Genomic DNA, 12,526 nt, shown 5'->3' with positions numbered 1-12,526 from the left:
ACAAAAAGATCAAAACTTTTACTGACAAAGAAACTGTTAATTTATAAAACAGTGACCTACCTGGACATGAGGAATAGAAATGTGGAGCTATATGAGAGCTCTTTTTCTCCTTTTCCATTCTCACCCTCCCGAGGGTCTCTCTCTCTCTCTCTCTCTCTCTCTCTCTCTCTCAGGCGAGGCGGATAAGGCATGATAAAAAAAATGTGGCAGCATCGCCAGAAAAGCTCCTACCTATCAAATCCATAGGTGCCCTTCGGCGGATCTGACCTGTAGAAGAGTCATCCTCCACCTGATTAAGGATGGGCCATGTGAGGTTGACACATGGGCACATACTTCCGGGTTAAAGCCTGAGTAAAGGTCAAGTATGTAGAGAAAGAGAGCGCGTATGACTGGCACTCTATAAGAGCACGGCCGAGACTATCTGGGCCCCTGTTTCGATTGATGCAGGAGACATGGCTATTTCCATGATACTGTACCATACTATGTGTTGAGGTTAAATGTTTCTATTGCTGTGAATGTATAGGTTGCAGATGTCTATGACGGAATAATGAGTAACCCATCTAAGCTAAATTATGTTATTTATATAAAAAACGATTCTACCAGATCCCTTTTGCCGTTTTTGCAAAATAAAAGAAGAAACGGCAAGACACTACCTCGCAGAATGTGATAGGTATGCTTGAAGGAGAGGACATCACCAAATGACTCCCCGAGATTAAATGGTCCAAAATCTTGGGGTTTGTGAACAGGTCCAAGAGATTTATGCAGGACACGTGAGCCGACCATCTCGGAGGACCTTTCAGGGATGGGGTACCAGTCTACCCTGGCATTTAACCCCTCGGGTCTTAGTCGCCCACCCTGCATTATATATATATATATATATATATAACGCNTATATATATATATTGATGGGGTGATTCTCAAGGCCTACCGATGTTTATTGTAAATTATAAAAGCTGAAATTGACTGTGGACTGCGAGAAGTGATAGGCTGTACTCGCTTGTGTTACGAGCGTGCTCAGATTTGAGGTCTCTCTCTCTCTCTCTCTCTCTCTCTCTCTCTCTCTCTCTCTCTCTCTCTCTCTCTCTCTCTCTCTCTCTTTATTTCTTTCTCACTCGCTCACTTTCACAGTACATGTCTCAATCATCCTTCTTTTAATATGCTTACCTACCAATCTGAATATCAGTTTCCTCGTTCTCACTCTTTTGTTCACCATCTGTATACGTATAGTTTACCAATTTATTTTATCATACTTTTTACATAAATATTTTCTGTTTGTGTGAGGGCAAGAATTTGTCTTGATTTTTGTTTATGTAAATATTCCTTTAATAAACAATGCACGCTTTATTTAGGCCATTTGTATGCAAAAATTTGTAACAGTTCGCATTTAAAATCAACAACCCGTTGATAATTGGCGTGAATTTCTATCAGTCTTCTCCTCTCACGTTTTTCCAAGCAGTGTCTCGTTAATACCAGTTTACACAATGGCATCCTTTGTTTGTCAGCTTCGGGGGACATTGTTAACTAAACCAATGAATCCTTTAGACATGGAAGCTTAATGTTTTGCTTTTCGGTTTGCTGTTAAAAAAATAAACATTGTCATATTACAGGTGGACAGGTTTATTTGCTTAGACCTACCATGAATTTCAAAATACACGTCCAGGCTTAAATTAAATAGAGCGCAATAACCAAATATAAACAATTACTGTTTGAAACAACACGTTTGTAGAGAGAGACGAATAGATACCGATTGACTGCTCTGCTAAAACCACTGGCAATCAATGTTACTTCACGGTTCAAATCCAATTTGCCGGGCTTGCAACAAGTAAGTTGGCCTTTCGGATAATTAAAATATAACTCCAGCTACTTGATAAAAGACCCTATTCAATTACACATGAATCGTTTTGTTACGCTGCCTTTGGAAATGTTACCGATAAGTTAATTATTCTCTTATGTTAGTAATGAGAGGTAAGGGCCGGCGTTTAAACACCATTTCGTTTGAACCGTTCTTAACCCTTTCCCAGTGAAATTACTAATTGGACTGGATGAACTGTTATTTGAAGTCAAATTATTCGAGAAAAAATAGACGGCGAGCGAGAGTGAGTGAATGCGTGAACGAGTGAGTGAATGAATGAGAGAGAGAGAGAGAGAGAGAGACCTCTGGATCTAAAATCAAACTCTCTTTGACCAACCTTGCTTCTCAATTTATGGTTGAAAGGCGAGATAATAAAGAAAACAAAAGTAATACCTGTCATACAGTTTATGTATTGGGGTCTAACTACCCGTTAGGTGCCGCGAACGAGGGGTCTAGCCACTTTACAAAACTTCCTCCACATTATTCATTCTAGGATTCGAACCTAGGACCACTAGGGTGACAATACGAGCCCACGCCCTGACCACTCGGCCACCGCGCTTCACCGGAAAGGCAAGACAGAAAAAAGAAAATGACAGAAAACAAACATACATAAGAGATACAGAAAGCGACTCTGAGGAGTGAAGGAATAAGAAACGGATAGGAAGCGGGCAGGCAAAAGCGAAAGAAAGAATGAGGGAGAGGGAAAAATCTAGTTAGAACGGTACGCAGTGTAAAGGCGAGAGAAAAAAAGAAACTAACAGAAATCCTATCTAAGAGAATGAGCGGGACAAACAAAAAAGCAGATAGGAAACAATCACAAGCTAAAAATAGATGGAGGGAGAGAGACAAAAGAAGAATAGATATGAAATAGACCAATACAGGAGAAAGATATAGAGCCGGAGAGAGAGAAGCAAAAATAAAGCGAGAAAGAGAAAAGGTTGGAGGTTAGAGAGGTAAAAGAAACTGACAAATAGTGAGAGAATATACACACCTAAGAAGAAGAAAGAGCGAGAGCAGTAGAAACATAGAGAGAAGGAAACATACATACTAAAAGGGAAATAAATGTATAGATAAATACATGGGGTGAGAGAGATAGACACCCAGACAGACAAACTGACAGATTAAAAAAACTGGAATCAAATGTCTTTTTACCGACCATGCACCTTCAAGCTACTACTTATTCCGCTCGATGTCTCAAACATTACGCAGGTGGGTTGAAAGGGAGAAGTAAAACTGGCAGAAAACGGATAACATATGTGAAAGAAGCAAAAATGAAGCAATGTGAAAAACAAACTAAAAGGTATAAGAGAAACATAGACAGAAGATAAAAAGAGAGGAAATATACACGTAAGTGAAAGAACGAGAGAAGTAAAAGAGAGAAAAGATAGCAACAAATAGAGAAAGAAAATGAGATATAGAGTGAGGTAGGTAAATAAATAAATTTATTTATAAATAGAGAGAGAAAAAGAGTGAGAAAGCAGAGTGCTAATCAGTTTAACAGGATTGTACCTCATTTTTTAATACTAGCTGCTTCAAGACAACACAAAACAACAAAACTAAATCCAGCTTTCGTTAAACACTCTCTTCTGGCATATATCGAGACCAGCAAGTCAGCAAAGTCAAGCGGGTTCAGGCGAGATCAGATGCAGTGCAATAAATAAACCAATTTCCTGTTGAGTCGTATCAAGGACATTGGACAAAAGGGTGCTGAAAAGTAGCACGAGAATATTATTTCTCCTTTAATACATTACAAGGCTTCTGGTTATTTGATAGCAATCTCCTTTCTTATTTTCTGTTGTTTATCTCACTCCCTGCCTATTTTTCCGGTACATTAGGTTCCCCAATTCTCGGTCGTCCTGAAAAGGACAATGAGTATCTTTAACATCCGTACCATGCCGTTTGGCCATACCGGACGTTTTGATTCTCAAGATAAGAGATGACGCCTCTCCCCTCGTGGCTGGACGTGCGTTACAGCCGCGAGCTTTGGTGTAGAGGCCGCCCCAGCCCCGACGGGCCAAGACGAACCTCAATCCCCACTTGTCCATTCCGAGTGGTTGGGTCCGCAATAAGCATCGAACCGTATGCCGAACGGGCTACTAAAGGTGGCTGAAATGCATCAGTCTGGTTTCCCAGAGACCCCCTTGATAGAGAAGGCCACTACATCTCCCAGAGTATTGGGGCTCCTCGAGCGTAAGAACTTCCTGATCTGCTCCTGCCGCGGTTTTCTTTAAAGTGGAATTGCTAACCACCCCCTAGAGGAGAGTGCCTTTAAAGGACGCCATTCGTGTAGGCACCACCGACCACTGTCTGTTCCCATCCGCCACTTCTCACGCATTCGAGGGCTCCGTCACCGTAATCTGACAACCCCCCAACGACAAGCCCTCAACGATATACGCTTCGATGATCCGATCCTTCGTATCCCGTGAGGCCGGGTTAATAACGATGGTCATACGGAAGTCTCGGGCGAAGGTCACAGATAGAAGAGCAGCCTCTTCTCTAAGTACCCGCCAGGGACCTCGCCACGAACTACTACCAGTCCATTCCCAATGTAGCAGGGGCTGAACTTGGTACATTTCTGCTACCCCGTAGTATAGATGGTTATGCACCCTCCTCCGTCTATGCAGACAGGATCTGGTACCCTAACGTCTGCCTCTGATAAAGCACCCGCCGCCCCATGCCGACCCGAGGCCGACACGAGTACAGCTTGTGCTTTAGAGAGGTTGCCACGCCCTCAAGGCTGCACCATTATTTTGCGCTTGGACATCCCCCTTGTAATCAAGGGTTGGGAAAGATCGCAAGGAAGAATGAAGGAACCCGTATTGAGAAAGGGACGTGAACGAGGACAGGAGGTGCACCTTTTCAGGGCCCCAAGCCTTGTCCACACTGTACCACCCATTGTCGCCGTAATTCCACGGTGGATGAAAAGAAAGAAAGAGAGAGAGAGATAGCCAGACAGACAAACTGACGATAAAAACTGAAAACAAACGCCTTTTGCCGGACCTTGCACCTTCAAGGTACTACTCATTCCACTCTATGTCCCAAACATTACGCAGGCCAGTTGAAAGGGAGAAATAAAACTTGCAGAAAACGGAAACATATGGGGAAGAATCAAAGATGAAGGAACGTGAAAAACAAACCAACATATATAACATAGAGAAAAGAGAGTGCAAAAGAAGAGAGAGATAAAAAGAGAGAAGAAATATACACGTAAATTAAAAAAAGAGAGATAGAGAGAGAGATCGAAACAAATAGAGAAAGAAAAGGAGATATAAAGTGATAGGTTAGATAGGTAAATAAATAGATTTATTAATAAACAGACAGAGAAAAAGAGACAAAGAGTGAGAAGGTAGTGATTTTACTTCGTTTTTGATACTAGCTGTTCCAAGAAAACTCAAAACAAAAAATCTAAATCCAGCTTTTGTAAAATACTCTCTTCTGGCATATATAGAGACCAGCAAGTCAGCAAAGTCAGGCGGGTTCATATCAGCATTTCTCACGTCCTTCCATCATCCTTACAAAATATATACACCTATGGCAGTTTGTTAGGCTTGTTAAATTTGCTTATCGGCAACAGTGCAATAAATAAACCAATTTCCTGTTGAGTCGTATCAAGGACACTGGACAAAAGGATGTTGAAAAGTAACAGGAGAGCATTATTTCCCCTTTAGTACATTATAAGGCTTCTGGTTATTTGATACCAATCTCCTTTCTTATTTTCTGATTTTTATCTCACTCTCTGCCTATTTTTCTACACCACAAGATTAACCGTCAATTACTAGAATTAGTAAAAATGATAGACTACAAAAATCATAACAGGTCACCAATGCCGTGAGAATAGGCCGTCCAAGGGAAAACTCGCCAAAGTCAAATAAATTACTAAAATCCTGAAAAAGAAGTTTTATATCATGTATCAAAAACAGAAATATTATTTTTTTCTGGAATAAATTTTGGCCTACGAATATACAATACACGTTGAACTGTATATTGAAACAAATTCTCACTGAGACTGAGGATGGCGGGAAGATGAAACGCATATGAGTGAAATTTAAACCAACGATAAAAGTGTGTGGTGGTTAGTGACCGTTAATCGATAATTATTCAGAAATCGTGAGATGTGGTCTGGTGTGATCTAGGTTTCAGAAAAACATTTTCTGTGTTGTGCCAACGTTTCGATCTTTATTGAGATCATCTTCAGGGCCTGGGATTTACAAACATTGTTTACATTTAACAAATACATGTAGGATGTGGAAANTCCTACATGTATTTGTTAAATGTAAACAATGTTTGTAAATCCCAGGCCCTGAAGATGATCTCAATAAAGATCGAAACGTTGGCACAACAAAGAAAATGTTTTTCTGAAACCTACATCACACCAGACCGCTCACGATTTCTGAATAATCAACGATAAAAGGTTACCAGTTAAGTGATCAGCGTTACTTAAGCGACGTTGATAACAGTAGCTTAAAAAATGTGTCAAAAATTACAAACAATTGTATAAATTATATATCTTGTTTGAGGAGTGACGATATGGCTACAGGCCCGTTTAATCTCGCGTCTAATGTCTTAATTTTCCACCCAACGCCCTTTTCAAAAGAATACTCATCTTTGCCGAGCTTTCCTTTCTTTTTTTATATCTAGCCCTTACTTATACAATGCTGGTTTGTTAACTACGTCATCATCGCGGTCGCTTTTTGCGAATAGTAACTTTTACGTCTTTTTTTACACCAAGTGGACCTAAAACTATTTCAAATTCGAAAGCCGTAAGGAAGTTTTCTCTGTTTTGACCTCTTCCGAAGATCTTCTGAAAAGACTTCTTGTATCCAGCAGGTCGATAATCTAGTTCATCGTTAAAATTTCAAATTCTGTTAAAAGAGAATGGGAAAACCGCTAGGCCCGTAGAAATAGAAATACCCCTTTTAAACTGTGGCAGGTTAAGAAATTAGTCGGTCCCTGGTCCACGGAGAACGGTTCGACAAGGGGAAAAGGCCATACTTACAAGACTACGCATAGTTCATACAAGAATAACGCACGGCAGCGGGCCCAGATCGCTGTTCCGGTACCTCGGGGCTATAGGGATTTTTAAATGTATATAGTTTTTTATTGTATGTTTGTGTTGTGTCTTTGTTTGACTTTATGTTAATTTATTGGAATGAATGTAATTTATTAGCGTGAAAGGAAGGGGTTGCTTATAACCCCGCCCAAGGTATATCGAGTATTCTGTGGTGAGTGTATGACGTCTGGAGAGTAAAAGTAACTTATTAGCGTGAAAGGAAGTGGTTGCTTATAACGCCGCCACGAGGAATGTCGAGTAATCTAGGGTGAGTGTATGACGTCTGGGGAGTAAAAGTAATTTGAGTGAATGTGACCAGCCATCTATGTTTGTGGTGATGTATATATATGTATTGTATGTTTTGTTTCCATTTAGTATTTTACAACCTGAGGCAGAAACGAGAGACTAGCATTCCAGGATATCAACGTAGTATATATTTGAAATCAGAGAGTCAGTAACCAGATCGAGACGCTCGAATGGCTGCAGTTTAAAACAAAACACGCGCAAAAGAAGATAAAAAGAAGGAAAACACGCAGAGGGCCGGCGATGAGATCAGCTTTTTGTCGGCCCATAAACTTCCCACTTTATTATTATTTTACGTCTTTGTGCTGTACGTGAAAGTCATTTAATTAAGCGCTAATTTGTGCATATAGTAGTTTCTTATTTTAATTTCTACCGCCGCACACAAAAGACACAGCTAGTGTTCAACTATGATTAGAAACTATTAGAATTTATAATTTCTTGTTTCGAATGATTTCTTGATTCATATAGCGGAGGTTGACTTTTGTATCAAGTTTATATAAACGTTTTTCTTTATGTGAAAACTATTTTGTGCAGTATTTTTCTCATTCTCGTTTTCTCTCTCTCTTTCTCTTCTCTTTCCCTTATCCACTTTACTTTTATCTCCCCTTTCTCATTCTTTCTCTTACATGTACATATTCTCTCTTTCCCCTCTATCAGTGTATTCTTTGTCAGTTTCTTTTTTTTCGTCTTACCGTCTCACCATTTCTCTTTCTCGTTTTTACGATACTTTATCTCTCTCTCTCTACAATCTTTTTTTTGGTGTTTATCTATTTCATCTATTTCCTAAGTATTCTTTAATCTTATCTTCACAGATGATAAAATGTTTGGTTTGTCATCCATGCAAAATAGTGTCTAATTTTTACAATTTCATGCGTTCAACAATAGGTTTTAATTTATTAATTATCTCCAGCTAGCTTTACACAGTTCGCCGATTATCACAAAATTAATTGCATGTAATGCAACTTCAAAAAATGTGCGGATTGACATTTGTAAAATGGCCCAATTTTTGTGTCAAATTAAAACTACTGTAATAACAGAAAATATTTTTGAAACTATACGAAAGGTCATGGGTTATTAAGTACAAGAAATCTAACAAAGTTTGGCACGAAGTCATGATAAATTGGCTTGAAGTTTTCTATCGACTTACTTTCTTCCTGTCGTTCAGCGATGACTGACGAATATGACCTGTTTGAAAATAACGTCGGGTCTAAACTCTAAAGTCCTTTTCTATAATTGTTTTATTTAGCAATCAACATCACAGTTTATATACACGTAGGAGGAGATGAATGAAACATGCTGTCAGATTGTAAGAGAGGTCCATCATTCAACATGGAATTTATTGGTCACAAAAATACGTTAAACAGTGGAACAAACCGTCAAACCAAAGCCCACCACCCTACAGAGTAAAGTTGGACAAAATGAAGTTGTAAACTCTAACAATGGGATTGGATCTGGAATAATGATTTAAGTTCATCGGCATTGAGTCTGTCACGCTCGATAGTTCTGATGTTATTCAAACGCTTGGCGCAATCTTCAGTGAGGAAGTTCTTCCAGGTTTCAGTAAGTGACCGATTGCCGGATCAACACAGAATAACTTGAAATTTTCTTTTATAAACTGCACAGAAATCACCCAAACACTGATGATGGCGAAATTACGAACGCGTCAGAACCAACAAAAATCAGCGAGGATACGCAGACCAAGATGATAAGCAACTATCTAACACAAGAATGTAATCCATCATATTTATTGGTATATTAATCAAATTGCTTCTTTTAATTAATTAATCTTTTTATTTACATAAAGATTACTCTACTCAAGTGGTAGAGCAACTGCGTATTTAGTTGAAGGTCGTGGGTTCGAATCCCACTCGTGGCACTAAATTTGTTCATTTCAACCAAAAACCTTACATAAAAAGATAAATTAATTGAAATAAGAATGTAATTTGTTGTTTTTTCTACCGGAAACTACAATAGTTTCAGCTGGTGTGGTTACGCAATGCTGGAGGAAAAGATAAAATTTGACGTCAAGTTGTACTAATCAGCCGGTCAAGTTTATTTAAGTTTTAAATCTTCGAAAGACTGGCTTTAAAACTTGATGGTATATTTGCTATGTACGTGTCAGTTTGGAATACTTCAAACAGTCACTAGGTTCTGCACAAACTGACTGCATTTAATCTTACGATAGCTCAAGTGGTTAGAGAGGTCGTGGGTTCGAGTACCGCTCGTGTCACTAATTTTTCATCTCAACCGCGCTTTACATAAAAATTATGAATCAATTTTAACGTTAATGTTCTCAGTCGTATTTGGACCAATTTACTCTAAATATCGGCATCACATTCCGATAAATTATATAACTACAAAATATCGTCTTTCTTAAAATTGGACTTGCTGAGCCCATTGTACAGAAGAACATGCGAACCATTTTAAATTTGGAAGAAACTGTAACCCTTTACTTTAGATAGTTGACTAACTATTCTAATTCCTGAAAACCTGCGAGGACTGAAAGGAAGCGTCACAATGATGTATCATGCAATTTTGCAGTGTAAACAGAGCCTTAACACTAAATCATTGATTACTGCAGAAAGAGAACTTGGATGATAAATTCACCAGTATCATTGTTCCGACTAACTGCATATAGTCTAGAATCTCAACATCGGCATCACATCCATATAAAAAACATAACAACAAAGTAATATCTTTCTTACACCTGGGTATGATCTCAGCACACATGGAGACTTGCTGGACTTATTTTCCAGGAGAACACGCGAATCACCATAAAAATACGGCAACCCTTGATTTGGGATAGTTGGCGAACTCTAATTACTGAAAATCTCTGAAGATTGAAAGGAAGTGTCATAGTGATGAGAAATGTGCGATTTGGTACTGGAAACGATGGCTTAAAACTAAATCATGGACTAGTGCAGAAAGAGAACTTTGCTGATAAATTCACCGCTATCATCCACGCCAAATGACTGCTCTTTAACCTCAATATCCTAATTCATACTTGGACCAGTTGAATCTCAACATCGGCAACAAATAACGATAAAACAACGTCTTTCTTAAAATTGCGAACACACCTTGTTATGACCTCAGCACTATCCCACCTCCGTGGAGACATCCTGGCCCTACGATTCAGAAGAGTTTACACTTTAATCACCCACATCCGGGTAAAAAGCAAATTTTAACTTAGAAGAGTTGCCGAACCAGCTGTAATTCCTGATAATCTCAGAGGATCGAAAAGAAGTTTTTTTTTTTTTTTTTATATATATATANAGATTGCGGTGTCGTCCGCGTAGGCTGTGATTTGTGTGTTCGGATGTGTGGGTATGTCAGCAGTGTAGATGGTGTAGAGGATTGGGCCTAGGATACTTCCTTGTGGAACGCCAGCTTTGATTGGTGTGATAGGTGAAAACTCGGTGCCGATTCTTACTTTAAACCATCGATCTGAGAGGAAGGATTTCACGATAAGGTAGTAAGTCTGAGGGAGGATACCTTTTAACTTATAGAGGAGCCCGGGGTGCCATACTCGGTCAAACGCTTCCGTGACGTCCAGAAATACGGCTGAGCAGTATTGTTTGTTTTCTAGAGCCGAAGATATCGTGTCGACTACTCTGAAGCACTGCTGAACAGTAGAATGGAGAGGTCGAAACCCAAATTTATGGTTCGGAATTACGTTTTCAGAGTCAAATATAGGAATAAATCTTTTAAGGAGGATACGTTCAAAAATTTTGGATAAATCCCTAACCATCCCGAAAAGAAGTAGGATAGTGATATGACATTTTGCGATTTTTTGGTAGAGACCAATAGTGTAATCAAGTATCTTTTACTCTTTAGTGAATAATGTCATCACTGATCAGTATAGATACTAAAACAAAGCTGGCCAGGTAGTGAAAGTTAGATGATGATTTGTTTGGAAGGTATGCAGGAATACAACAGGTGTTTTGTTTTTGGCCTGTAACTGCAACGAAACTTACAATTTATATTTTATCAATTTTATTTTTATGTAAAAAAGAAAAGTGGTTTTCGGTTAATGGTCAACTGCATTGTCCACTCTTTTGATGTCATATTGAGTTATTTTAAACAAGTTAGCAAGAGAAAGTTAATATAAAATTAAACAAAAACAAAATTTGTAGTATAAAAATAAATTGTGTTACCTAAAATTCTGACGGTTGAGGAGTCTCGAGTCCAGCTGTCACGTGACGGAGGCATTGTCGAACGTCTTGGGGAAGAAACTCGCCTCTGAAGACGGTCGTCGTGCAAATAGAGTACCGGGGGAGTTTTATTCAAATCCTAATTCGATCGGGTTTGAGCATGCGTTGCTTCGAGAACGGGTGGATGCTGGATGTTGACTGCTGGCTCGTGGAACACTAGTTGAACAACCGCCCGGTGCGCCGCCCCATCGTACGGATTCGGCATACACCGCCCCTCTTCACCACCACGAACTACGAACCTGACCTTTTTATAGAATGAATACGGAAAGTGTCATAATTCCGACTAAACAACCAGAAGTTATTCATCGATCATATCATCATATCATGATTACCAAGTCCTATTTCCTGAATGGCGTGTGTCACGTATCATTTAGCCCGATTATGCCCTTACAAAAAAAATCATTCATTCAATTCCAACTTAATTTGTCCTATCTCATTTAAGTTTATTTCACCACCATGTTCCAAATTAACAGTAGCGTAATTACAACATCCTGTACAGTATTCTTGCAACTCATCATAAATTTATGTTTTCGACTCGCTGGCAGATAAAAATAATACTTTGCACCTAATTATTTTATTATTTTCTGGATCAAATTTGTCACTCCTACCAAAATGTTTTTGCATTTATTTATTTATACAAGTCTTCATAAAACTTTTCACGATAACTTTTTAAATAATTTTGTTCTTAAAAAATTTCTAAATTTATAATTCCACCTTTGGTACACATTTTTAGTTTAGCCTATTCACTTGGTCAATATCTATCTGCTTAAAAAAAAAACCTAGTAATACCATTATTTAAATCTAGTTCAAAACTAGAGGTTAATATAACTATAGGCCTATCTCATTAACTTTATCCATATACAAAGTTCTAAACAAAATAAAAAATTGGATTTCTTTATTGAAAATAGAATAATTTCTCCAAAACAGTATGGTTTTCTTCTGGGCAGATCCACTGAGCAGGCTTTGTTCGATGTTACTAACTCGAGTTCACAAGAAATTAATAAAGATAATTACGTTAGTGGATCGTTTTTGGACATTAAAAAGGCTTTAGACTCTGTTGATCATAAGTTGAGTGTATTGGTGTCTCTAATCCCTTAAACTCCTTGAATT

General features: G+C 38.6%; 1 long non-coding RNA gene across 1 annotated transcript in view; it reads right to left on the bottom strand.

Annotated features, from left to right (window-relative positions):
- The window catches only part of LOC106663728, a 33,267-nt gene extending 21,651 nt beyond the window's left edge, over positions 1-11,616 (bottom strand). Inside the window, exon 1 of the long non-coding RNA XR_001340079.2 lies at positions 11,360-11,616. This is a non-coding gene — a long non-coding RNA (uncharacterized LOC106663728). The remainder of the gene's footprint in view (positions 1-11,359) is intronic.
- Between the last annotated feature and the right edge of the window lie 910 nt (positions 11,617-12,526).

The sequence above is a fragment of the Cimex lectularius genome, unplaced genomic scaffold (genome assembly GCF_000648675.2).
Source record: "Cimex lectularius strain Harlan isolate CLEC.00 unplaced genomic scaffold, Clec_2.1 scaffold100, whole genome shotgun sequence".
Classification (NCBI taxonomy): Eukaryota; Metazoa; Arthropoda; class Insecta; order Hemiptera; family Cimicidae; genus Cimex; species Cimex lectularius.
The sequence above is the reverse complement of the archived record's forward strand: the minus strand, read 5'-3'. Positions and strand labels throughout refer to the sequence as shown.